Below are 27,404 nucleotides of genomic sequence, written 5' to 3' on the forward strand. Positions count from 1 at the left end.
CGAGGAGCTTCGCGCAGGTTCAGAACAGCTCAGCTGGTTGACGTTATCGAAGAGAGTCGCATTGGACTCAGGGAAGGCCTGCACAGGATCCGGTTGTTGCTGGGTCCGAGGGCGGTAGGGAGTGGAGAGAGGGCCGGGAATCGTTCAGCGGGGTCTGGGAGAACGACTTGCAGATTCACATCTCCTCCCCCCGCGGATGTCCTCCAGGGAATTGAGGCTTCCTTCCTCAGCTGCCCTTGTTTCTGTCTTTGCTCCCGCTGCCCCTTGTTGTATTTGGTTTCTTACTATTTATGTAGCCCCATTGCTTGCTGTTATAATGGCCACCACTTTATTGAGCGTCTCGCAGCAGGCGCTCATAAGCGTCTGGCAATTCTTGGCCACTGCTGGAAGCCCAATCATTCTTTTACCACGGAAGGGATTTGAGAGCCTACGTAATCCTGTACTCTCATATCCACATGGTACTCTTGGGGCTAGGAAGATAAAGTAGAAATTGAAATTGCCGTTATATTAGTTTTCTGAAGCTGCCATAACCAAGTACCTCACACTGGATAGCTTAAAACAACAGATATATTTTCTCGCTTTCTGGAGTCTGGAAGTCAGAAATCAAGATGTCAGTGGGGCCTTGCTTCTTCTGAGACTCTGGATAGAATCCTTCTTCCTGCCTCTTCCTAGCTTCTAGTGGGAGCCAGCAATCACTGGTGTTCTTTCGCTTGTAGCTGCATTACTCCATTCTCTTCCTTTGTTATCAAATGGTATACTCCCTGTGTGTCTCTGTCTCTGTGTCTTTTATAAGGACACCAGTCCTGTTAGGTAAAAGGCTCACCTTACTCCAGTATGACCTGATCATGACTAATCACATCTGCAATGACACTCTTTCCAAATAAGGTCACATTTTGAGGTTCCAGGAAATGAATTTTGGGGGCGACACTAACCAACCCAGTACAGCTGTTAAAGTTCTCAAGAAGTAGACAAACGAAGAGTTGACAAATAAATGTAGTACAAGTGGATTCAAATTTAGTTCAGTTTTATCTGAGTGTTCATAGACATTCGGGGTATCCCTTTAAAGGATGGGTAGGGGCCGGGCGTGGTGGCTCACGCCTGTAGTCCCAGCACTTTGGGAGGCCGAGGTGGGCGGATCAGTTGAGGTCAGGAGTTTGTGCCCAACCTGGCCAACATGGCGAGACCCTGCCTCTACTAAAAATACAAAAATTAGCCGGGCGTGGTGACAGGTGCCTGTAGTCCCAGCTACTTGGGAGGCTGAGGCAGGAGAATCGCTTGATCCCAGGAGGTGGAGATTGCAGTGAGCTGAGATGGCACCATTGCACTCCAACCTGGGTGACAAGAGCGAAAATCCATCTCAAAAAAAAAAAAAATTAGTTACGAAAGATTCTCTCTACTTCTATCTTTTGAAAGAGACTATAGATACTTTGCATAATTTCTTCCTTAATGTTTCATAGAATTCACCAGTTAGACCATCTGGACCTGGTACTTTGTGTTTCTGAAAGTTATCAATTATTGATTCCATTTTAAAAATAAATATAGGCCTATTCAGATTGTTTCTTCTTGTGTGAGTTTTGCCAGATTGTGTCTTTCAAGAAATTGGTCCATTTCATTTAGGCTATCAAATTTATGAGCGTAGAGTTTTTTTCCTGTTTTTGTTTTTGGGCATAGAGTTTTTATCACCCTTTTAATCTTCACGGGATCTGTAGTGATGTTCCCCTCTTTGATTTCTAATATTAGTAATTTATGCCTTCTCAATTTTTTTTGTAGTTAGATTACTAGAAGTGTTTTGCTTTTATTGCTCTTTTTCAAGAACAAGCTTTTTGTTTTCAATGATTTTTCTCTATTTGCTGTTTTAAATTTCATTGATTTCTGCTCTAATTTTTATTATTTGTTTTCTTCTACTTACTTTGTATTTAATTAACTCTTCTTTTTCTGTTTTCCTAAAGTGAAAGCTAAAATTGATTTTAGATCTTTCGTTTTTTCTAATATGTGCATTCAATGGTGTTAATTTCCCTCTAATCACTGTTTTAACTGCTTCCCACAAATTTTGATTATATTTTCACTTTCATTTAATTCAAAATATTTTTAAATTTCTCTTGAAATTTCTTCTTTGGCTCATATGTAAATTAGAAGTATATTGTTTAATCTTCAAATATTTTGGGATTTCTAAGTTATTTTTCCATTATTGATTTCTAGTTAAATTCCATTGTTGTCTGAGAGCAGGCATTATATAATTTCTATTCTCCTAAGTGGGTTAAAGTGTATTTTATGGCCCAAAATGTAGTCTCTCCTGGTGAATGTTCCCTATGAGCTTAAGAAAAATGTGTATTTTGCTGTTGTTAAGTGAAGTCGTTTACAGATGTCAATATTATTCAGTTGATTGATGGTGTTGAGTTCAACTGTGTCTTTACTGATTTTCTTCGGGCTGGATCTATTTCTGATAGCGATATGTTGAAATCTCCAACTATGACAATGGATTCATCTGTTTTTCTTTGCAGTTCTATCAGTTTTTACCTCACATATTTTGATATTATGTTGCTAGTCACATACACTTTAAGGACTGTTATGTCTTCTTGGAGAAATAACTTATTAATCATTACATAATGCTTCTCTTTATCCCTGATAACTCCTCTTTTTTTTTTTTTTTTTTGTTTGATAGTGTCTTACTCTATTGTTCAGGCTCAGGCTGCAATGCAGTAGTGCAATCACAGCTCATGGCTCACTACAGCCTTGACTTCTGGGGTCTGGTGATCCCCCTACCTCAGCCTCCCAAGTAGCTGGCACCACAGGCGTGCGCCACCATGCTCGGCTAATTTTTGTATTTTTAGTAGAGACAGGGTTTTGCCATGTTGCCCAGGCTGGTCTTGAACTCCTGAGCTCAAGTGACTCACCTGCCTTGTCTTCCCAAAGTGCTGAGATGACAGGCCTGACCCACTGTGGCCGACCTATCCCTGATAACTTTTCCTTCATTGAATTCTGTCTGCTGTATCTGAAATTAATATAGCTATTCCTGCTTTCTTTCTTTCTTTCTTTCTTTCTTTTTTTTTTTTTTGAGACGGAGTCTTGCTCTGTCACCCAGGCTGGAGTGCAGTGGCACAATCTCGGCTCACTGCAAGCTCCGCCTCCCAGGTTCATGCCATTCTCCTGCCTCAGCCTCCCGAGTAGCTGGGACTACAGGCACCCGCCACCACGCCCGGCTAATTTTTTATAGAGACGGGGTTTCACCGTGTTAGCCAGGATGGTCTCGATCTCCTGACCTCGTGATCTGCCCGCCTCGGCCTCCCAAAGTGCTGGGATTACAAGGCGTGAGCCACTGCACCTGGCCTCTTTTTTTTATTTATTTATTTATTTTTTTTACTTGACATGGACTGCCTGAACATCCCACTGCTTTCTTTTGATGAGTGTTAACATGGTATATCTTTCTCTTTTTTACACATTTCCTCTTAATCTATATTTGTCTTTAAAGTGTGTTATTTTGTACACAATGTATAGGTGGATCTTTTCTTTTTTTTAATTTACTCTGACAATCTTTGTCTTTTAGGTGCATTTAAACCACTGATATTCAGTGTGGTTATTATTATTCTTTTTTGAGACAGTGTCTCACTCCCATTGCCCAGGCTGGAGTGCAGTGATATGATCTTGGCTCCCTGTACCTTTGACTTCCTGGGCTCAGGTGATTGCCACCTCAGCCTCCCAAATAGCTGGGACTACAGGCACACTAAGTCCCACTAATTTTTTGTATTTATTTAGTAGAGACAGGGTTTTGCCATGTGGTCCAGGCTGGTCTCAAACTCCTGGGCTCAAGTGATCCACTTGCCTTAGCCTCCCAAAGTGCTGAGATTACAGGCATGAGCCACCATGCCTGGCCTCACAGTGATATAGTTGAATTAATATCTGTCATATTTGTTACTGTTTTCTATTTGTTGCCCTTGTTCTTTTTTTTTTTTTTTTGAGATGGAGTCTAGCTCTGTCGCCGAGACTGCAGTGCGGTGACATGATCTTGGCTCACTGCAACCTCCACCTCCTGGGTTCAAGCAATTCTCCTGTCTCAGCCTCCCGAATAGCTGGGATTACAGGCACGCACCACCACGCCTCGCTAATTTTTGTATTTTTAGTAGAGATGGGGTTTCGCCATGTTGTCCACGCTGGTCTCGAACTCCTAACCTCAGGTGATCCACCCGCCTCAGCCTCCCAAAGTGCTGGGATTATAGGTGTGAGCCACCATGCCTGGCTGCCCTTGTTCTTTATAACTATTTTTGTCTTCTACTTTTTTTCTGCCTTTCGTGGCTTTTTTTTTTTTTTTTTTTTTTTGAGACAGTCTTGCTCTGTCGCCCAGGCTGGAGTGCAGTGGCCCAATCTTGGCTCACCGCAATCTCCACCTCCCAGGTTCAAGTGATTCTCCTGCCTCAGCCTCCCAAGTAGCTAGGACTACAGGCACACACCATGACACCCGGCTAATTTTTGTATGTTTAGTGGAGACAGGGTTTCGTCATGTTGGCCAGACTAGTCTCAAACTCCTGACCTCAGATGATCCACCTGCCTTGGCCTCCCAAAGTGCTGGGATTATGGGCGTGAACCACCATGCCTGGCCCCTTTTGTGACTTTAACTGAGCCTTGTATGGAATCCCATTTTTATTCACTTGTTACCATATCACTTATACTTCTTTTTTTACTTTTTTTTTTTTTTTTTTTTTTGAGACGGAGTCTTGCTCTGTCACCCAGGCTGGAGTGCAGTGGTGCAATCTCAGCTCACTGCAAGCTCCATCTACCGGGTTCATGCCATTCTCCTGCCTCAGCCTCCTGAGTAGCTGGGACTACAGGCACCCACCACCACGCCTGGCTAATTTTTTGTACTTTTAGTAGAGATGGGGTTTCACCGTGTTAGCCAGGATGGTCTCGATCTCCTGACCTCGTGAGCCGCTCGCCTCGGCCTCCCAAAGTGCTGGGATTACATGTGTACTTTTTTTACTTTTTAAAGAAGTCGCCCTAGAGTTTGCAATGTACATTTATAGCTAATCCAAGCCCAATTTCAAATAACACTATACCACTTCTTGAACAGTGTTCCTTATAATAATGAAATAATCCTAATTCTTTCTTCCCATCCTTGTATCATTGCTGTCATTTGTATCACTTACAATATGTAAGCATACATAACCATACATATATAAGCACACATAAGCAAATATATTTGTTAATATTATTTTGTACAAACTATTATCTGTTAGATCAATTAAAAATAAGAAAAAGTTTTTATTTTACTTTCACTTACTACTTCTTTGGTGCCCTTTCTTTATGTGGATCCGAGTTTCTGACCTGTGTTATTTTCCTTCTCTCTAAATAAATTTTTTTTTTTTTTTGAGATGGAGTCTCTGTCACCCAGGCTGGAGCGCAGTGGCATGATTTCAGCTTACTGGAACCTCCGCCTCCCAGGTTCAAGCAATTCTCCTGCCTCAGCCTGCCGAGTAACTGGGATTACAGGCATGAGCCACCACGCCTGGCTAATTTTTTTGTATTTTTAGTAGAGACGGGGTTTCACCATGTTGGCCAGGCCGGTCTTGAATTCTTGACCTATGGTGATCTGCCCCAGTTGGCCTCCCAAAGTGTTGGGATTACAGGCGTGAGCCACCATGCCCAACCTCTAAAGAATTCTTTTTTTTTTTTTTTGAGACGGAGTCTCTCTCTGTCGCGCAGGCTGGAGTGCAGTGGCGCGATCTCAGCTCACTGCAAGCTCCGCCTCCCGGGTTCACGCTATTCTCCTGCCTCAGCCTCCGGAGTAGCTGGGACTACAGGTGCCCACCACCACGCCTGGCTACTTTTTTTTTGTATTTTCAGTAGAGGCGGGGTTTCACCGTGTTAGCTAGGATAGGATGGTCTTGATCTCCTGACCTCGTGATCCGCCTGTCTCGGCCTCCCAAAGTGCTGGGATTACAGGCATGAGCCACCGCGCCCGGCCTTTTTTTTTTTTTTTTTTGAGATGGAGTCTCACTCTGTCGCCCAGGGTCTAGAGGGCAGTGGCGCAGTCTTGGCTCACTGCAACCTCCACCTCCTGGGTTCAAGCGATTCTCCTGCCTCAGCCTCCTAGGTGGTTTGGATTACAGGCGCCTGCCACCATGCCTGGCTCATTTTTTGTATTTTTAATAGAGACGGGGTTTCAGCATGTTGGCCAGGCTGGTCTTGAACTCCTGACCTCAGATGATCCACCGGCCTCGGCCTCCCAAAGTGCTAAGATTACAGGCGTGAGCCACTGCACCTGGCCCCCTCTAGTTTCTTTCAGGATTTTTTTCTTTATCTTTGATTTCTTGTAGTTTGAAAATTATATGCCTGGTTGCAGTTTTCTGTTTTTGTTTTTTATATTTATCTGCTTAGTGTTCTCTGAGCTTCCTGGATCTGTAGTTTGGTATCTGACATTAATTTGGAGAAACTCTCAAGTCATTATTCTTTCAAACAATATGAATAATTTAATCTATTCCTTTCTTTTTTCTCCTTCTGGTATTCATAATATACATATGTTATATCTTCTGTAGTTGTTCCATAGTTTTTGGATAGTCTCTTCTGTTTTTTTGTTTTGTTTTGTTTTTTGTTTTTTGTTTTTTTGTCTTTGTTCTCTTTTATTGCCAGTTTGAAAGCTTCCTATTGGCTGGACATGGTGGCTTATGCCTGTAATCCCAACACTTTGAGAGGCCAAGGCAGGTGGATTGCCTGAGCTCAGGAGTTCAAGACCAGCCTGGGCAACACGGTGAAATCCCGTCTCTACTAAAATACAAAAAATTAACCGGGAGTGGCGGTGTATGCCTGTAGTCCCAGCCTGGGCAACATGGTGAAACCCCATCTCTACTAAAAATACAAAAAATTAGCCGGGCGTGGCATCATGCGCCTGTAGTCCCGGCTACTCGGGAAGCTGAGGCAGGAGAATTGCTTGAACCTGGGAGGTGGAGGTTGCAGTGAACTGAGATCACGCCACTTCACTCCAGCCCAGGCAATGAAGTGAGACTCCATCTCAAAAAAAAAAAAAAAAAAAAAAAGGTTTCTGTTGATATATCATCATATGTCATATCTTTCCTCACCATGTCCAGTCTATTAGCCCATCGAAGACATTCTTCATTTTCTATTCACAGTGTTTTTTATCTCTTGCATTTTTTTGTTTTTATTTTATTTTGTTTATTTATTTATTTTGGAGATAGAACCTCACTCTGTTACCCAGGCTGGAATGCAGTGGCATGATCTTGGCTCACTGCAACCTGTTTCCTGGGTCTGGGTTCAAGAGATTCTCATGCCTCAGCCTCACAAGAAGCTGGGACTATAGGCACGCACCACTACCCCCAGCTAATTTTTTTGTATTTTTAGTAGAGACAGGGTTTTGCCATGTTGCCCGGACTGGTCTCGAACTCCTGAGCTCAGGCAATCTGCCCCACTTCAGCCTCCCAAAGTGTTAGGATTATAGGTGTAAGCCACTGCTCCCAGCATCTTTTTGGTTCTATCTTAGGATTTCCATCTCTCTGTTTACACTGACCATCTGTTCTTGCATGCTGTCTACTTTACCCATTAAAGCTGTTAGTATATTAATCAAAGTTGTTTAAAATTTCTTGTCTAATAATTCCAACATTCCTGCTATGTCTGGTTCTGATGCTTGCTCTGTCTTTTCAAAATGTATGTTTTGCCTTTTAGTTTGCCTTGTAATTTTTTCTTCATAGCTGGACAGGATGTACCGGGTGAAAGGAACTGCTGCAAATAGGCCTTTAGTAATGTGGGGGTAAGGTGTGGGGAGAGGGAAAGTATTCCTCTATGAACCCTATGATTAGGTCTCAGTCTTTTAGTGAGCATGTGCTTCTGGAATGTGAACTTTACAAGTGCTTCTCAGTTTTTTTCTTCCCCCTTAGGTGGGACAAGATGGCCAGAGTGGGCTGGAGTTGGGCATTTTTCCCTTCTCCCAGGCCAGTTAGGCTCTGATAAAACTCCAGCAATTTAGGCTCTGATTAAATATTTCTCCTGAGGGCAGACTTTGTTAAGAACAGCATGCTTTGGCATGTTTCAAAATAGTTCTTTTTCTTCTTCTCCTGCTAGAAGTATGACAAGATTTTTCTCTAATATTTATTGTGAGAACCTGGTCAAACTCTTGGAGGTAAAACTCACAGAAGCTTGGGTTCTCCCTCCCCTGTTTCTGGTTTCTCCTGAAATTTTTGACTCTCAGACTTGTCTACACCTAGCCTCTGGCAATTCAATTACAGTTCATATTTTTCTGCCCTGGCATTGGTTCCTCTGGAGATTTCTGCTCTGGGTAGCTTGTGACTTTTGTACATATCTGTCTGCCTCTCCAATGTTGGGGATAGTGGTTTGCCCTGTGACCTCACTTTTCTTTTGGATTTAAGAAAAATTATGTCAGTTCGTTAAGCTTTTCTTTCTTTCTTTCTTTTTTTTTTTTTTTTGAGACAAAGTCTTGCTCTGTTGCCCAGGGTGGAGTGCAGTGGTGTGATCTCACCCATCTTTATTTCACATTGGATGTATTCCTCAAATGTTTGAAGTGGGGGGGGGGTCTTGACTGTTTATATTTTTTAATGAAGTAATAAGTGGATTATGAATAAGTGGATTGTGTGGAACTTGTCTGCTGGCCAAGATGATGGGACAGGAATGCTGACATTTTACTGTAATGGGTAGAATGCAGGAGATTTTCTATGGAGCCCTTAGATTTATTTACAGAATAACGTTTCAGTGTGATGTGTGAATGTATGGGAAGTTCTGGATGGTCTCTGTTCCTCCTATCACACCGTCACCCTGGGGGTAGATTCTTGGCTGTAAGGCATTCTGCATGCAGAAGTGGAAGGGAAGGAAAACTGTTTCATATGTGGAATCTTGGCCTTATATCTCATTCCTGTACTCAGTTGTCTCTGATATTTCCTGGTTCTGGACCCTCCTAGCATTCCGTAGTGTGAATTGTTTTTTCCTGGGCTTTATCTCCCACCCTCCGCAGTTTCTTCTGCTTCCCCTCCATCAGTTATCATTCCTTCATCAGCTATCTTCCAAAATTTCTTTGAAATCTCTGATCTACTAATGATCTTTTCCCGATTCTCTTGTTTAGATCTTTATGTTTCTTTTCCCATTCTCTTATTTATATCTTTATGTCTCTTTTTATTTCTTAAGTATGATTTTAATGAAATCGTAGGAGGGTGAGATGATAAATCAAGTTTTCAATTCTAACAAGGCAAAAGCAAGCTCATTAGGCATTCACTAGTTGGGCGCTGTGGCTCACACCTGTAATCTCAGCACTTTGGGAGGCCGAGGTAGGGCAGATTGCCTGAGCTCAGTAGTTCGAGACCAGCCTGGCCCGCATGGTGAAACCCCATCTCTACTAAAAATACAAAAATTAGCTAGGCGTGGTGGCTCATGCCTGTAATCCCAGCACATTGGGAGGCCGAGGTAGGGCAGATTGCCTGAGCTCAGGAGTTCAAGACCAGCCTGGCCAAGATGGTGAAACCCCATCTCTACTAAAAATACAAAAATTAGCCACATGTGGTGTTGGGCGCCTGTAATCCCAGCTACTCAGGAGGCTGAGGCAGGGAGAATACTTGAACCCAGGAGGTGGAGGTTGCAGTGAGCCTAGATCGCACCACTGCACTCCAGCCTGGGTGTCAGAGTGAGACTATCAAAAAAAAAAAAAAAAAAAAGAGTTCACTGATTAAATTATGGTCTATTCATACAGTAGAATACTAGGCATTCATTTAAAATGATGCAAGCAGGCCGGGCGCGGAGGCTCACACCTGTAATCCCAGCACTTTGGGAGGCTGAGGCAGGTGGATCACCAGAGGTCAGGAGTTCGAGACCAGCCTGACCAACATGGAGAAACGCTATCTCTACTAAAAATACAAAATTAGCCAGGGGTGGTGACGCATGCCTGTAATCCCAGCTACTCGGGAGGCTGAGGCAGGAGAATTGCTTGAACCCCGGACGCAGAGGTTGCAGTGAGCCGAGATTGTGCCATTGCACTCCAGCCTGGGCAACAAAAGTGAAACTCTGTCTCAAAAAAATAAAATAAAATAAAATGATGCGAGCAGCCGGGCACAGTGGCTCACACCTGTAATCCTAGCACTTTGGGAGGCCAAGGCAGGTGGATTGCCTGAGCTCAGAAGTTCGAGACCACTCTAGGGAACATGGTGAAACCCGGTATCTACTAAAAATACAAAAAATTAGCCGGGTGTGGCGTTGTGCATCTGTAATCCTAGCTACTTAGGAGGCTGAGATGGGAGACTTGCTTGAACCCGGGAAGCAGAGGTTGCAGTGAGCCGAGGTCACGCCATTGCACTCCAGCCTGGGTGACAGAGCAAGACTCCCTCTCAAAAAAAAAAAAAAAAAAAAGGCCGGGCGCGGTGGCTCACACCTGTAATCCCAGCACTTTGGGAGGCTGAGGTGGGCAGATCACTTGAGGTCAGGAGTTTGAGACCAGCCTGGCCAACGTGGAGAAACCCCATCCCTACTAAAAATACAAAAAATTAGCCAGGCATGGTGGCGCACACCTGTAATCCCAGCTACTTGGGAGGCCAAGGCAGGAAAATTGCTTGAACCCAGGAGGCAGAGGTTGCGGTGAGCTGAGATCACGCCATTGCACTCCAGCCTGGGCAACAAGCAAGAGTGAAACTCCATCTCAAAAATAAAAAAGATGGAAGCATGTATTTGTATTTTGAGCATCAATAACTAGGTAAGAGAAGTGCATTTTTAAAACCAATGAGTTATAAAAATACAAATTAGATATATATACATGACTAAGGGTTAGGGGGGTCCAGTTGTAACAATGGCAAGTTCTAAGAGATGAAATCCTAAGTTCTTTGTTTTTACTTCTATCGACATGTCTGTGTCTTCTTGACTCTTTTATAAGTAGCATGTTTTTAATAATCAGAATATATATAAATCTATTGTTGAAGTAATGTAATGACTAGCCTTGTACATACAATTTTGCATACATCTTGACTTCCTTAGAATTAGTACCCAGGTTTAGTTTATTTAGTTAAAAGAATAAATTTTTTTGAAACTTTACATACCTATTTTCAAATTTCCTCTTCAGAAGAAGTGCAAATACGTATTTACCAGCAGTGTTGGACAATGCCACTTCCCTAGGCCCCCACTGGAACTTTTTAAATCCTTAGCCAGTTTGATCAGTTAACACCTGTGGTTGCTTCTGACGAGTCATGTCTCATGTGATCAGCATTCAAGAAATTACTCCTTTCAAACTGGCTGTCCATGTTCTCCAAAGTTTTGTTTTTAGCTCTTTCTATTGTGAACATTTATTGTCTGTCTGGTTTATCTTCTTATAAGCAGTTATCAAAGGAATCAGTTTAATTAATATTTGAAGTACTTCTATACCCAGTCCATAAAAGTGTGACAACTCCTGAACTCAGTTAATCAGGTTTCAAAGTGATTTTTCCTGTGGTTGAGACAATATAGGGAGGGAATTAGGATTTGGGGATTTACAGTCAGACTGCCTGGGCTCAAATCCTAGCTCTGTGACAACTTACTGATTATAACCTTAGTGTAGTTAATGAACTAGACCCAGTTCCCTCAGCTATATAATGAGGACTAAGTCAACCTCTGCATATAAAAACATGACACAGTGCTGGGACATAACTCTCAAAGGGATACTGCTGAATAGGTACAATGCTATGCAATGAATTGTGACCCCCCAAATTCATGTGTCGAAGCCCTAAGCCCCAATATGATGGTATATGAAGATGAAACCTTTGGGAGGTCATTATGGTTAGATGAGATCATAAAGGTGGGGTCTCATAATAGTTTTAGTGCCCTTAAGAGACACCAGAAAACTTGCTTCTCTCTCTCTCTCCCTGCCATGCAAGCACACAGCAAGAAGGAGTCCATCAGCAAACTGGGAAGAGGACCCTCACCAGGAACCACATCTGCCAGCACCTTGATCTTGAACTTCTCAGCCTCCAGAACAGTGAGAAATGAATGTCTGTCGTTTAAGACACCCAGTACATGGTACTTTGTTATAGCAGTCTAAGCTAACTAAGACGTACAATTTTGTTATTAGCATTCTTCATGGGGCCTGAGAGTCTTATGAGAAATAAAAAGGGGGTAATAATAATAGACCATGACAGATGGGTTAGAAACGCAGGTGAAAGTAATAAATACAGAGTGATTGACATTGATGCTTTTTATATATCTATCGGTGTTTGCCCTCTAGCATGTTTCTCTGGCAACTGTTCTCCCTAGCAACAAAAACCTGGTCTGCCTGAATTTGGTGCTAATTTTGCAGAAGATTATGGAGTGAGGTTTCTATATGAGGCTGAGTCATCCTGACTGTAAAATGGAGGTCCTGGAGTATGTATTCTTTTTTTTTTTTTTTTTTTTGAGACAGAGTCTTGCTCTGTCTCCCAGGCTGGAGTGCAGTGGCATGATCTCAGATCACTGCAAGATCCGCCTGCCGGGTTCACACCATTCTCCCGCCTCAGCCTCCTGAGTAGCTGGGACTACAGGCACCCGCCACCACACCCGGCTAATTTTGTTTTTGTATGTTTAGTAGAGACAGGGTTTCACCATGTTAGCCAGGATGGCCTCCATCTCCTGACCACGTGAGCCGCCCACCTCAGCCTCCCAATGTGCTGGGATGACAGGCGTGAGCCACCGCTTCCGGCCGGTCCTGAACTATGTATTCTGTGGCTTTCCTTCTAGATGCTATTTACTGTGTAGGGATTCACCTAATGGATGAGAAAGCTGGAATCTGTATGTATTTCGTAAAAGTTGAATTCTAAATGATTCATTTTTTCTATTGGAATTCTGAGGAAATTTTTTATCTTCATTATAATCATTATAATGTAAGTTTTTCTTTTCTTTTTATTTTTTTTTTGAGACAGAGTTTCACTCTTGTTGCCCAGGCTGGAGTGCATGGCACGATCTCAGCTCACCGCAACCTCGGCCTCCCGAGTTCAAGCGATTCTCCTGCCTCAGTCTTCCTGAGTCTTGGGATTACAGGCGCACGCCACCACACCCGGCTAATTTTGTATTTTTAGTAGAGATGGGGTTTCTCCGTGTTGGTCAGGCTGGTCTCAAACTCCCGATGTCGAGTGATCCACCCATCTCAGCCTCCCAAAGTGCTGGGATTACAGGCGTGAGCCACCGCACCTGGCATAAGTTTTTCTTATCTTTCCAAGAAGACTTGCTGGTTTGTAGAGTTTTCCTTTTGTGTAAAAATACTCCTTTGTTACTAAATCAGAATTAAAGTATTATAAAATTTTCTACCCACAACACCATTAAGTTAACACCAACTACTTTAAGGTTCATCTGTTCATTTTATACGTGAACAATTTTATTCACTTGTTTATTCATTCAACATTATTTTTAAAACTTATTTTAATATTGCTACTCACTTGTAATACTCATGTAATATTCCATAGAACCCCACTGTCTCTGACAGGCACATAATAAGCGCACATGTCATATCTCTGACATAACTTGTGTGGCTAGTGAATGCCAGGCAGACCTCTCAAACCAGTGCCCAACAGAGCAGGTAGTTTATCTACCAAAAGATGAGGTCCAGCCTTCAGCATTTTTAGGTTAAGAAGCTCAAGATTTGTAGTATTTAGATATTTTATTTTGATACATTGATTTAAATTAACCAATTTGACAAGAAAGGCTTGAAACTTCTAGAATATAAATGAAATAAGTTATTAATAAATATAACTAGAAGGGAGAGGAGATTTGGAATATATGAACATCTTTTTTAAATTTAATTTTTAGTTGACAAATATTAGTATTTGAACTTTTTTTTCTTTTTGAGACGGGGTCTCGCTCTTTCGCCTGGGCTGGAGTGCAGTGGCATGATCTCGGCTCACTGCAAGCTCCGCCTCCCGGGTTCATGCCATTCTCCTGCCTCAGTCTCCCAAGTAGCTGAGACTACAGGCGCCCACCACCACGCCCGGCTAATTTTTTGTGTGTTTTTAGTAGAGACGGGGTTTAACCCTGTTAGCCAGGATGGTCTCAATCTCCTGACCTTGTGATCCGCCCCCCTCAGCCTCCCAAAGTGCTAGGATTACAGGCATGAGCCACTGTGCCTGGCCTAGTATTTGAACATCTTAATGGATTCATTTTCCTCTGCAAAGAAAATCTACTTGGAACTTTGGGTAACTAGATGACCGTTCACTTATAACACAGGGAAGGAGTTAAATCATTTTTAACACAGACCATCAGTAACTTTAACATACAAATTAACCTGCTATGAAGACTATTGATCAGAGTTATTTCTGGAGGTACCCTATCCCTCTGCTCTCTGAGATGTGCCCTGGGATTCTTTTGTACTGAGACAGGGTCTCTGTCACCCAGGCTGGAGTGCAGTGGCATGATCATAGTACACTGCAGCCTCAACCTCTCTGGTTCAAGTAACTGTCCCACCTCAGCCTCCTGAGCAGCTAGGACCACAGATGTGTACCACCACACCAGGCTAATTTTATTTTTTATGTTTTTTGTGGAGATGGAGGGGTGGGTCTCACTATGTTGTTGAGGCTGGTCTCAAACTCCTGGGCTCAAGCAATCCTCCTACCTCAGCCTCTCAAAGTACTGGGATTACAGGCATGAGCCACCACATCTGGCCTACCTTGGTATTCTTTTTTTTTTTTTTTTTTTTGAGACAGGAGTCTTTCTTTGTCACCTAGGCTGGAGTGCAGTGGTGCGATCTCACCTCACTGCAACCTCTGCCTCCTGGGTTCAAACGATTCTCCTGCCTCAGCCTCCTGAGTGTCTGAGACTACAGGCATGCACCACCATCCCTGGCTAATTTTTTGTATTTTTAGTAGAGACAGGGTTTCGCCATGTTGGCCAGGCTGGTCTTGAACTCCTGGCCTCAAGTGATCTGCCCGCCTTGGCCTCCCAAAGTGCAGGGATTACAGGCATAAGCCACCGCATCTGGCCTGCACTGGGATTCTTAACTGGATCCTGGGCTGATTGTTTTTCCCACAGTAGCAATGGGGTGGGAACTTATTAGCAGATAGACTAAAGAAAATTATCACCTGGAACGTGTGCAAATGAGAATTTAGCAAATGTGAGATCTTCTTTCCCAAGAATGCCTTTAAGAGGCTCCAGACTAAGAGCAGAAGCAGAGTGGAAACAGGACTGATATCAAAGGGGTAATTGAAAGATAGTCTATCAAACCACTTTGTGCCAGTTGATGCTGTGACTCTCCGTACTCCAATCTTATATATAAAGTGGCTAGCTGCAGCAGTCATTAAAGGAAAACTAAACTAAAAACCAAAATTGAAGGAGTCACTCTTCCCTAAAGAAAATGATCTGCCTTGGGAACAATCCAGTTTCCAGTGTAGGTAAGCTCTTCTCATTTTGGCAGTTAGAAGGGCCCTCCTTTCTGCCTTCTGCCTATGTACCCTAAAAAGAAGCCTCCCAGGTGACACATCCACCATATATATACAAAGTTCACATGATCCCTCCTATTCCAGAGAGAAATCAGCTATGAAAATTGAACCCACAGCAGCAGATGAAACTCCAGCAGCTACCTAGTCATTTATTTATTTATTTTTAGAGACGGGGTTTCGTTCTGTCATGCAGGCTAGAACACAGTAGCATGATCATAGCTCACTGCAGCCTCAAACTCCTGGGCTCGAGCAATCCTCCTGCCTCAGCCTGCTGAGTAGCTGGGACTATAGGTGCGTACCACCATGCCCAGCTAATTTTTTTTTTTTTTTTTTTAAAGACAGAGACTCCCTCTGTCACCCAGGCTGGAGTGCAGTGGCACAATCCCGCCTCACTGCAACCTCTGCCTCCCAGGTTCAGGCGATTCTCCTGTCTCAGCCTCCTGAGTAGCTGGGATTACAGGCACATGCCATCACACCCAGCCAATTTTTGTATTTTTAGCAGAGGCAAGGTTTCACCATGTTGGCCAGGCTGGTCTCAAACTCCTGACCTCAGGTCATCCACCCACCTCAGCCTCCCAGAGTGTTGGGATTACAGGCATGAGCCACTGCGCCTGGCCCCAGCTAATTTATTTGTTGAGACGAGGTCTCACTATGTTGGCCAGGCTGGTCTCAAACTCTTGGCCTCAAGCAATCCTCCTAACTGGGCCTGTCGAAGTGTTAAGATTACAGGCATGAGCCATTGCGCCTGGCCCTAGTCCTTTGTTTTTATGCAAATCTTCGTAAATGTTCAACCCAGATTTACTAGACATTTGAAGAAAACTAACAGCAAGTAAGAAAAGGGCCTTATTGAACAAAGAGAGCTGTTCCCAGGGATTACAACTTATACAAGAAATAGAGAAAACTTTGGAAAAAAATTTATGTAACTATGTATACTAAAAAAATTAGTATCTATGAAGAGATTTGAGGATATTGCATCATAAGTCAAGAATAGGTTGCTATGGAAAAGGAACAATGCAAATAAGAGAACTCTTAGAAATTAAAAACAATTGTCAAAATAAAAATTTAATAGTATTGGGATAAGAAACAAAAATATCCTTCCCCAAAAGATAATTGGAAAAAATTATGTTAGTCTAGGATATCTGCTAACTACCTAATAGAAGTTAAGAAAAAAAAATCAGGAAAAAAATGGAAGCAAAGAAATACTAGGAGAACAAATAGTTCCGGTAACTTAGAGATACATGTCTTTATATTGAAAATGTACCAAGCATAGTAAATTTTAAACACATATATATACACACATATCTGTACACACAGCAAATTTAAACACACACACGTACATACACAGAAACCTGTTACCGGAAAGGAGTCCCGATCCAGACCCCAAGAGTGGGTTCTTGGATCTTGCCCAAGAAAGAATTCAGGACCAGTCCATAGAGTAAAGTGAAAGTGAGTTTATTAAGAAGCAAAGGAATAAAAGTTGGCTACTCCAGAGGCAGAGCAGCAGCTTAGGCTGCCCCACTAAGGATACTTACAGTTACGTCTTCATTATATGCTAAACAAGGGGCAGATTATTCACAAGTTTTCCAGGAAAGGAATTCAGTACTTTAGAAAGCACTAAAACTAACTTTAGAAAGTTAGTTTCCCAGAAGTAAGCGTTCCTCCCCCTTTTAGACCATATAGGGTAACTCCCTGACATTGGCATGATATTTGTAAACTGTCATGGTGCTGGTGGGAGTGTCTCCAAGCATGTTAATATGAACTGTGAGGACGACCAGAGGTCACTTTCGTCACCATCTTGGTTTTGGTGGGTTTAGTCAGCTTCTTTACTGCAACTTGTTTTATCAGCAAGGTCTTTATGACCAGTATCTTTGCTGACCTCCTGTCTCATCCTGTGACTTAGAATGCCTAACCTCCTGGAAGTGCAGCCCAGTAGGTCTCAGCACCTATTCAAGATGGAGTTGCTCTGGTTCAAATGCCTATGACAAATCCTTCAAGATTTTGGAATAATAAAGATTAAAGGAAGAGCCTAAAATTTTCCAGAGAAGGAAAACAGAGGTTACCTAAACAAGAATGAGAATTGGATTGGCATCTGTTTTGTCATCAGCAAAAAGGTACACAAGAAGATATTGAAGCAGTACCTTCAAAGTCAGAACAGAAAGTTGTTTGAATCTATAATTCTATACCAGACAAATACATGAAAGAGTAAAATAGATATTTCAGAGATGCAAGAACTCACATTTATTTCACATCTACATTTTTCTGAAAAAAAATTTAAGGATATACATTGGAGAGAATGAAACATGTGAAACGACCCAACCTAGGAATGCAATGAAAAGAAATTCCAGGATGTTATCTTTGCAGGAAGCCTAGGAAATAATGGATCCTCATTTGAGCAGGATTCCAGAGGGTCAGCAAATGCATTGAAACAAAAAGTAGATTCCAGTTAACAAATAGTTAAGATTAAGAAGCTAGATGATCATCACCAAAAAAGGTAACAGAGTATGTTTCATTTTCTCAAATAAAGAGGTTAATAAAAACACCAAGGAAAGCATAGTTTTATAAGAACATGATAGTCCACATACAAAAATTAGGCCAGGCGCAGTGGCTCACCCCTGTAATCCCAGCACTTTGGGAGGCCAAGGTAGGTGGATCACTTAAGGTCAGGAGTTCGAGACCAGCCTGGCCAAGATGGTGAAACACCGTCTCTACTAAAATACAAAAATTAGCCGGGTGTGATGGCAGGCACCTCTAATCCAAAAAAAAAAACAAAAAAACAAAAAAAAAACTTCTCTAGGAGATATTATTTTTTTAAATTTAGTTTTAATTATCTGTAGAATTTTGTGTGATGTGAGATAGGGACCTTTATGTGGTGTGAGATAGGGACCCAGTTTTATTTTTCACTTTGATCTGATAATCAGTAGTCTCAGATCTAGTCATTAAATGACTATTCCTTTCCCCTCTGATCTCCAGTGCCCCCTCTGTCATATCAAGCTTGCATATGTGTGAATCTGTTTCTAGGACCTCTAATTTGTTCTATCAATCATTTTGTTTAATTTTGAACCAATACCAGAGTATCATAATTACTATAGCTTTGTCATAATGATACAGGAGGTAGAAAGAAATTACTTAGGCAGATAGTGAGGTCAACAGAGTCTTCAGCAGAGCTTCCAGTCTAACAAAAAGCCCAAGAATCTTTTTTTTTTTTTTTTTTGAGACGGAGTCTCGCTCTGTCGCCCAGGCTGGAGTGCAGTGGCGCAATCTTGGCTCACTGCAAGCTCCACCTGCTGGGTTCACGCCATTCTCCTGCCTAAGCCTCCGGAGTAGCTGGGACTACAGGCGCCCACCACCACGCCTGGCTAATTTTTGTATTTTTAGTAGAGACGGGGTTTCTCCTTGTTAGTCAGGATGGTCTCAATCTCCTGATCTCGTGATCCACCTGCCTTGGCCTCCCAAAGTGCTGGGATTACAGGCGTGAGCCACCGCGCCCAGCCAAGAATCATTTTTTTCCTAACAAAGAGCAGCCTGACAAATCAAGCTGCAAACATAAATAAGGAAGCTAGAGGCTTGCATGGAGGAATGCCGACAGTTGTGCCAATAGAAAAGGGCTACCTGGGGGCCAGGCGTGTCCACCATCGAGGTTCCATCTTCCCTTTTTTTGTTACCATGTGTACAGTAATAGATAAATGGGCAACATGGCACAGCTTAGGCAGAGAACCAGCCAGCATAATAGAAGATTAGGGTGGGGGCTACCAGAAATTCGTGCCCTATGCAAATGGCACACCTGGTATAACCAGTTTTTTGCACCCTATGTAAATCAGACACCGCCTATTCACCAGCTCATCTATAAAACCCCCTGCATTTCACCGCAGAACTGGAACCTATTTTACCAGGACCCCTCTCTGCAGCAGAGAGCTCTTCTCTTTCTTTCGCCTATTAAACTTCCACTCTTAACCTCATTCTTTGTGTGTCCTTGTTCTTGTTCTCTGTGGCCGTGGGACAACGAACCTTGGGTGTTACTCCAGACAACAAGGCTGTTTCAATAAGACTGGATAGTTGATAGAATAAATCCTCCCACCTTACTCTTCAAGAGTGTCTTGGCCACTCTTGGCCCTTTGCTCTTTTATTTGCATGTTAGAATCTATCAAGTTCCTGGCCGGGCACAGTGGCTGACGCCTCCCCGGTTCAAGCAGTTCTCCTGCCTCAGCCTCCCTAGTAGCTTTACAGGCGCCCGCCACCACACCCGGCTAATTTTTGTATTTTTAGTAGTGACAGGCTTTCACTATGTTGGCCAGATTGGTCTTGAACTCCTGACCTCATGATCCACCTGCCTTGGCCTCCCAAAGTGTTGGGATTACAGGTGTGAGCCACCGCACCCGGCCAGCTGTTTTTAAACATAGGGTTGTTATCATTTGGCAGGAGAACAGCAGGTGCAGCATATAGGCCACATCCTCACTCCCATGATAACAAGTCACTTCAGCCCCCGATTGACTGCTGGTCGGGTCTCGGTTCCAGCCAATCCTTCACGGTGTAGCCAATTGGAGGCCTCTACAGGGCACCAAGGGGTGTTGCTAGGTTCCTTTAGCTTAATAAAAACCCTAATTGAGGAGGCTCTTGAGCCACTTGCTGGAGCCCACTCCCACTCTGCGAATTGTCTTTAATAAACCTGTGCTTTTGCTCTTTCCTTGCTCCGTTCTTTTGTTACTTTGTTCAATTCTTTTTTTTTTTTTTTTTGAGACGGAGTCTTGCTCTGTCACCTGGGCTGGAGTGCAGTGGCACGATCTTGGCTCACTGCAGCTTCTGCCCCCTAAGGTTCCAGCGATTCTTCTGCCTCAGCCTCCTGGGTAGCTGGGATTACAGGCGCACGCCACCATGCCTGGCTAATTTTTGTATTTTTAGTAGAGATGGGGTTTCATCATGTTGGCCAGGCTGGTCTCAAACTCCTGACCTCAGATGATCCACCCACCTCGGCCTCCCAAAGTGCTGGGATTACAGGTGTGAGTCACTGTGCCCAGCCTTGTTCAATTCTTTGTTCAACACACCAAGAACCTCAACAACTCTATCCAGTAACAATACCTTTTCCACTCAAATCCCCAAACATTATAAATGTGAGTGTTCAGATGTTCCCATACTTGTGTGAGAAGATCCAGGATAGTGATCAGTTCTCTATTTTTCCCGTTGGGACCTCAAACCCACAAATAAAAGCACACGTGGGAATTCCATAGAAGATCACTAAAGGTTCTCCCAAGTTCAACACAGATGAACAAATCCATTTGGACATATATACATTCATGGTTACATACAAAGGAAAATGCATTCTCTTTTGAAGAGGCCAGATGATGGTAATAATCTGTGATACGACGCAACTTTAGAGGAAAATTTGTTCTTAATTGCTTAGTCCCTGTTGCTTGGTTGGGAAGGGAGTCATCTGTAGCATTCCCCTGGAGGCAGGAATCAACTATGGAATCAACAGTCAAGAACAGAGGGATAGACAGGTAGGTCCTCTATGCTTTTCCTAGGCTCTAGGAAGCATCAGTAAGTGAAAAACCACAGTTTTGTCTGGATGCTATAAGAGAAGTCCTGTGTTACTACTGGGGAAGATTGATATGATAATGGCAAGAAAGATAGTGGTGATGACCTTCCTGATTTGAAGACCTCTACATGTATTCTCTCAGAATGGTCCTAAAGAGAGGTAAGAAATGAGGCTTTATGAGAACCTGTCAGGACTGAAACTTCATGAAGACGTGTGTCCTGCTCTCTCCACAGCCCCATCAGCCAAACAGACTGAAGTTCCTCTGTGTTGTTACCCACAGGGTTCAACTGCAGAACAGCTGAGTTGTGTGCCCTTTGAACCTTAAAGTTAAGACCCTTAACAGTCATTCTAAAATGGTTGTCTGTGCTCTTCTTTTGAGAGGATCAAATAAATCAATATTATAGCACTTTGAAAGAGTCTAAAATGGTGTTATTTACCAGTGAACGTGAATCAAGAACTAGAGTGGAAGAAACCTTAATCCTTAACCTACTTAAGTTAGGAAGGGAGATCGGAAAAGATGGCTAGGAACAACCCAACTCAAAGGATACTCAAGGGTCAATCACTCTTTTATGTCCCTTCTTTTGTCAGTCACCTCAATCACTCTTTTATGTCCTCTTCTTTTTGTTCTTCCCACCACTGCCTTAATGAACACATTCATCATTTAATTATGCATTTGCCCTCATCCAGCAACCCTAAAAAAACTTGCTTTCTCTATTTCCAGTTTATCTTTTATACTGGCCCCTCGTTATTCTTTCAAACATATCTAGGCCAGGCGCAGTGGCTCATGCCTGTAATCTTAGCACTTTGGGAGGCCGAGGTGGGCGGATCACCTGAGGTTAGGAGTTTGAGACCAGCCTGGCCAACATGGTCTCTACAAAAATACAAAAAAATTAGCTGGCCATGATGGTGGGTGCCTGTAATCCCAGTTACTCAGGAGGCTGAGGCAGGAGGATCGCTTGAACCTGGGAGCTGGAGGTTGCAGTGAGCCGAGATTGTGCCATTGCACTCCAGCCTGGGCGACAGAGTTGAGACTCCATCTCAAAACAAAAGCAAAAACAAAAACAAAACAAACAAACAAAATATATATATCTAATTAAACAATTTCTATGGCTTAGACACCTTTATTGGCTCCTTAGGGAACTGCAGGATGGATTAAGTTATCTCCGTGGTATATAAAGTCCCTTCCACTCAGATTTCAACCTTATTAAATGTTCTGTAAGGATCAAGTATTAACATATAATGGATGCAATCAATAGAGACAAAGCCACATACAAGAAACAATACCTGATTATTAGCTAATCAAGTCTATAAATATCATGAATGGAGGCCAATAACACAAGCTCTAGGGTAACTACCTAACAGAGCTGGGGACCTTGGGCAGTTGCTTAGCCTTTCTTAATAGGGTCTTCATCTGTAAAATGGGGATACTTTTAGCAGATGATTTTCCACACTACACTCAAACTCACAGAGTAAAAATAAAAATCTCTTTTCCAATAGTTAAGCCCCACACAGCTGAATCAACAATGCCATGTCTCGACATATTGGCTCCTGAGGCAAATAAAAAAATGTGTGCCCCATACACTTTGTAATATATTCTTAAATGGTTGCTTTTTTCAGAATGCTAAAGTGGTTGAAAAAATAGAAAAACTGAAAAGTGTATTAAAACTCACAATGTTATTTAACTATTTTATTTATACCAAAATAGAATAATGTATTACAGTTTTAGGTAAAAATTATTTAAGTTTCTCCCTGGCTGGTGCCAGACCACACTCGACGTTGTCTCATCATTCCCCCGACAGATCACAATGGAAGCAGAAATCACCTTGCTCATTGTTGACAATAGCTTTGCCATGTGCAAGTCTGCCTTTGCTGGGGACAATGCCCTCAAGTCATGTTCCTCTCCATTGTCAGGCACCCCTGGCACCAGGGCATGATGGTGGGCAGGGGCTACGACTCCTATGTGGGCGATGAGGCCCAGAGCAAGCAGCATGCTGACCCTGAAGCACCCCATGGAGCAGGGCTCGTCACCAACTGGGACCACATGGGGAAGATCTAGCACCATACCTTCCGCAACGGGCTGCACATGGCCCCTAAGGAGAAACTGGTGCTGCTGACTGAGGCCCCTGAGCCCCAAGGCCAACAGAGAGAAGATGATTCAGATCATGTTTGGGGCCTTCAACACCCCAGTCAGCTACAGGGCCATTCAGGTCACCCTGTCCCTGCATGCCTCTGTCAGTGCCATTGGCACCATGGGGGACTCAGGTGATGGGGTCACCCACACTTGCCCATCTCCAAGGATACCGCCACCCTCCCCCAGTCATCCTGTGTTTGGCCCTGGCTGGCCGGGACCTGGCCGGCTACGTGGTGAAGATCCTCGTGGGGCCTGCTACAGCTTAATCACCATAGTGAACTGGGGGATTGTGCGTGACATCCAGGAAAAGCTGTGCTGTGTTGCCTTGGACTTGCAGCAGGAGATCCCACTGCCGTGTCCTCTTCCTTCCTGGAGAAGAGCTACGAGCTGTCCCACAGCCTGGTGGTCACCATCAGCAATGAGTGGTTCTGGTGTCCAGAGGCGCTGTCTCAGCCCTCCTTCCTGGGCATGGAATCTTGCTGCATCCAGGAGACCACCTTGAGCTCCATCATGAAGTGTGATGTGGATATCTGCAAGGACCTGTACACCAATGTGGTGCTGTCTGGCAGCATTGCCATGCACCCAAGCGTCACACACAGGATGTAGAAGGAGATCACTGCCCCGGCACCAGGACCATGAAGATCAAGATCATGGCTGTCTCTGAGCACAAGTATTCCATGTGGATCAGCAGCTCCATCCTGGCCTCACTGTCCACCTTCCAGCCAATGTGGATCAGCAAGCGGGGGTGCCACCAGTCAGGCCCCTCCACTGTTCACCGCAAATGCTTCTAAATGGACTGTGATGAGATATGTAGCCTGTGCTGCCTGAGTGAATTCAGAAGTACAAATTTGTCCCTGGAAAATGTATACATCTCATGCTAGCCTTAGGAAACTGGAATAAGCCTTTGAAAAGAAATTTGTCAGGCTGGGTGCGGTGGTTCATGCCTGTAATCCCAGCACTTTTGGAGGCCCAGGCGGGCGGATCACCTGAGGTCGGGAGTTTGAGACCACCCTGACCAACATGGAGAAACCCCGTCTCTACTAAAAATACAAAATTAGCCGAGCATGGTGGCACATGCCTGTGATCCCAGCTACTCGGGAGGCTGAGGCAGGAGAATCGCTTAAACCTGGGAGGCGGAGGTGAGCTGAGATCGCGTCATTGCACTCCAGCCTGGGCAACAAGAGTGAAACTCCATCTCAAAAAAAAAAAAAAAAAAAAGAAAAGAAAAGAAATTTGTCCTTGAAGCTTGGATCTGATGTCAGCACTGGATTGTAGGATTTGTTGCTGATTTTGACCTTGTATTGAAGTTAAATGTTTCCTTGGTATTTAATACCTTGTACTTATCTTTGATTTCAACCCTTAGTACATGTGGTTCAGTCACTTCATGGCAGAGGTGAGAACATGCTTGTGGAAGAGAAGTCCGTGGCTTGGTGATTCTGCCTGACCTGCAGTCTCTCCATCTGTGCAGGGTACTAATGTATCAGAGCTCAGTGTTCCAGAATTCGTCTAGAGACTGGCCGGAGCCCCAGTTGTCATTTCTGTCTTGCCCGTCTGTCGGGGTTGGAGAAGTCCAAACCTTAGGACCCAGTTTCCTTTCTTTCCTGATGTTTTCCTGCCAGGACACCAGTAGGCTGTTACTTGCCTTGAGTTGGAAGAAGTTTGCATTTACACTGTAAATGTATTCATTGTTTTAATTGATGTAAGGTTTTTATGCACAATTCTTAATTCTTTAAGAGATGACAACAAATTTTGGTTTTCTTTTTTTTTCTGTGGCTAATCTATTTTTAACAACAATCCCAAGATAATTCAGTGGGGGAAAAGACCATTTCTATAAATGATGCTAGGACAACTGGATATCTACATGCAAAAGAATGAAGTTGGATGCCTACCTCACACCACGTAAAAAATTAACTCAAAGTAGATCAAAGGCCTAAAAGTAAGAACTAAAACTAGAAGCTCTTAGTAGAAAACGTAGGTATACATCTTTGTGACTTTAAAGTAGGCAAGTTTCTCAAATATAACATCAAAAGCAAAGCATTGGTGGGGCGTGGTGGCTCACCCCTGTAATCCCAGCATTTTGGGAGGCCAAAGCAGGTGAATCACTTGAAGTCAGGAGTTTGAGACCAACCTGGCCAACATGGTGAAACCCTGTCTCTATTAAAAATACAAAAATTAGTTGGGCGTGGTGGCCGTAGTCTCAGCTACTCAGGAGGCTGAGGCACAAGAATCGCTTGAACCGGGAAGTGGAGGTTGCAGTGAGCCAAGATTGCGCCACTGCACTCCAGCTTGGGCGACAGAGTGAGATTTCGTCTAAAAAAAAAAAAGAAAGATCTACAAATGGCCAATAGGCACATGAAAAGATACTCAACATCATTACTCATCAGGGAAATGCAAACCCAAACCACAATGAAATATTACTTCACAGTTGCTAGAATGGCCATAATAAAAAATACAGATAAAAACAAGAATTGGTGAGGATGTAGAGAAACTGAAACATTGCTCATGGAAATGTAAAATGGTGCAGTTGCTTTGGCAAGCAGTTGGGTGTTTCTTTAAAAAGTTAAGCAGAATTTTCATATGACCCAGCAACTGCACTCCTAGGCATATACTCAAGAGAAGTGAAAACATATGTTCAAACAAAAACTTGTACATGAATGGTCACAGTACCATTATTTATAATATTCAAACAGTGGAAACAATCCAAATGCCTATCAACTGATGAATGGATAAACAAAATGTATATACATAAAATGGAATATTATATATTCATTAAAAGGAATGAAGGCAAGGCGTAGTGGTTCATGCCTATAATCCCAGTATTTTGGGAGGGTGAGGTGAGAGGAATGTTTGAGCCAGGAGTTTGAGACCAGCCTGGCTAACACAGTGAGACCCTGTCTCTATTAAAAAAAAAAAAAAATAGCTGGGTATGGTGGCATGTGCCTGTGATCCTAGCTACTTGGGAGGCTGAGGTGGGAGGATTGTGTGAGCCTGGGATGTCAAGGCTGCAGTGAGATGTGATCATGCCACTGCACTCCAGCCTGGGCAACAGCAAGACCCTGTCTCAAAAAAGAGAAAAAAGGAATGAAGTACTGGTACATGGTACAACATGGATGAATCTTGAAAACGTGCTCAATGAAAGAAGCCAGTCACAAAAGGCCACACATTCTATAATTCCATTTATACAAAGTGTCCATAATAGATAAATTCGTAGAGACAAAAAGCAGATTTGTGGTTATTAGGGGAGGAGAGAATAGGGGAGTGACTGCCTAATGAATATGAGATATTTTTGGAGGGTGATGAAAATGTTCTGGAATTAGATAGTAGCGATGGGGCCAGGCGAGGTGGCTTATGCCTGTAATCCCAGCACTTTAGGAGGCCAAGGTAGGTGGACCACCTGAGGTCAGGAGTTCAAGACCAGCCTGGCCAACATGGTGAAACTCAGTCTCTATTAAAAATACAAAAATTAGCTGGGCGCAGTGGTGCACACCTGTAATCCCAGCTACTTGGGAGACTGAGGCAAGAGAATCACTTGAACCCAAGAGGTAGAGGTTGAAGTGAGCCAAGATTGTGCCACTGCACTTCAGCCTGGGCAACAAAGTGAGACTCTGTCTCAAAAAAAAAAAAAAAAGATAGTAGTGATGGTTATGCAACCTTGTAAACATACTTTTTAAAACCCCAAATGAATTGTACATTTTTAAATGGTGAATTTGGCCAGGCGCGGTGGCTGACACCTATAATCCCAGCACTTTGGGAGGCCAAGGTGGGTAGATCACTTGAAGTCAGGAGTTTGAGACCAGCCTGGCCAACATGGTGAAACCCTGTCTACTAAAAATACAAAAATTAGCCGGTGGTGGTGCATGCCTGTAGTCCCAGCTACTCGGAAGGCTGAGGCAAGGGAATCACTTGAATCTGGGAGGCGGATGTTGCAGTGAGCCAAGATTGCGCCACTGCACTCCAGCCTGGGCTACAGAGAGAGATTCTATCTCAAAAAAAAAAAAAAAAAAAATTAAATAAATATATAAATAAAATGATGAATTTTATGGCATGTAAACTATATTTCAATACAAATAGCAAAAGATTTGAACAGATACTTCACCAAAGAGATTATATAGATGGCAGATAAGCACATAAAATATGTTTGACATTAATTAGGGAAATGCAAATTAAAACCATGGTGACAAGAGGAACCCAAAGAGACATGATGACTAAATGTAATATGGTGCTGGGATGGAATCCTGGAACAAGGAAAGGACTATAGCCAAAAAGGGAAGCTGAATAATGTATGGACCTTAGTTAATAATAATGTATTAACATTGGTTCACCAATTGAGACATGTGGACCATACTAGCATGAGATGTTGAAAAGAGTTAGTTTTGGGGGA

At 43.1% G+C, this 27,404-nt stretch overlaps 1 pseudogene; it reads left to right on the forward strand.

Annotated features, from left to right (window-relative positions):
• The first annotated feature begins 2 nt into the window (after positions 1-2).
• Positions 3-25,576, forward strand: LOC129014395 (actin, muscle-like; annotated as a pseudogene).
• Positions 25,577-27,404: the final 1,828 nt, after the last annotated feature.

This window comes from Pongo pygmaeus, chromosome 16 (genome assembly GCF_028885625.2).
Source record: "Pongo pygmaeus isolate AG05252 chromosome 16, NHGRI_mPonPyg2-v2.0_pri, whole genome shotgun sequence".
Lineage (NCBI taxonomy): Eukaryota > Metazoa > Chordata > Mammalia > Primates > Hominidae > Pongo > Pongo pygmaeus.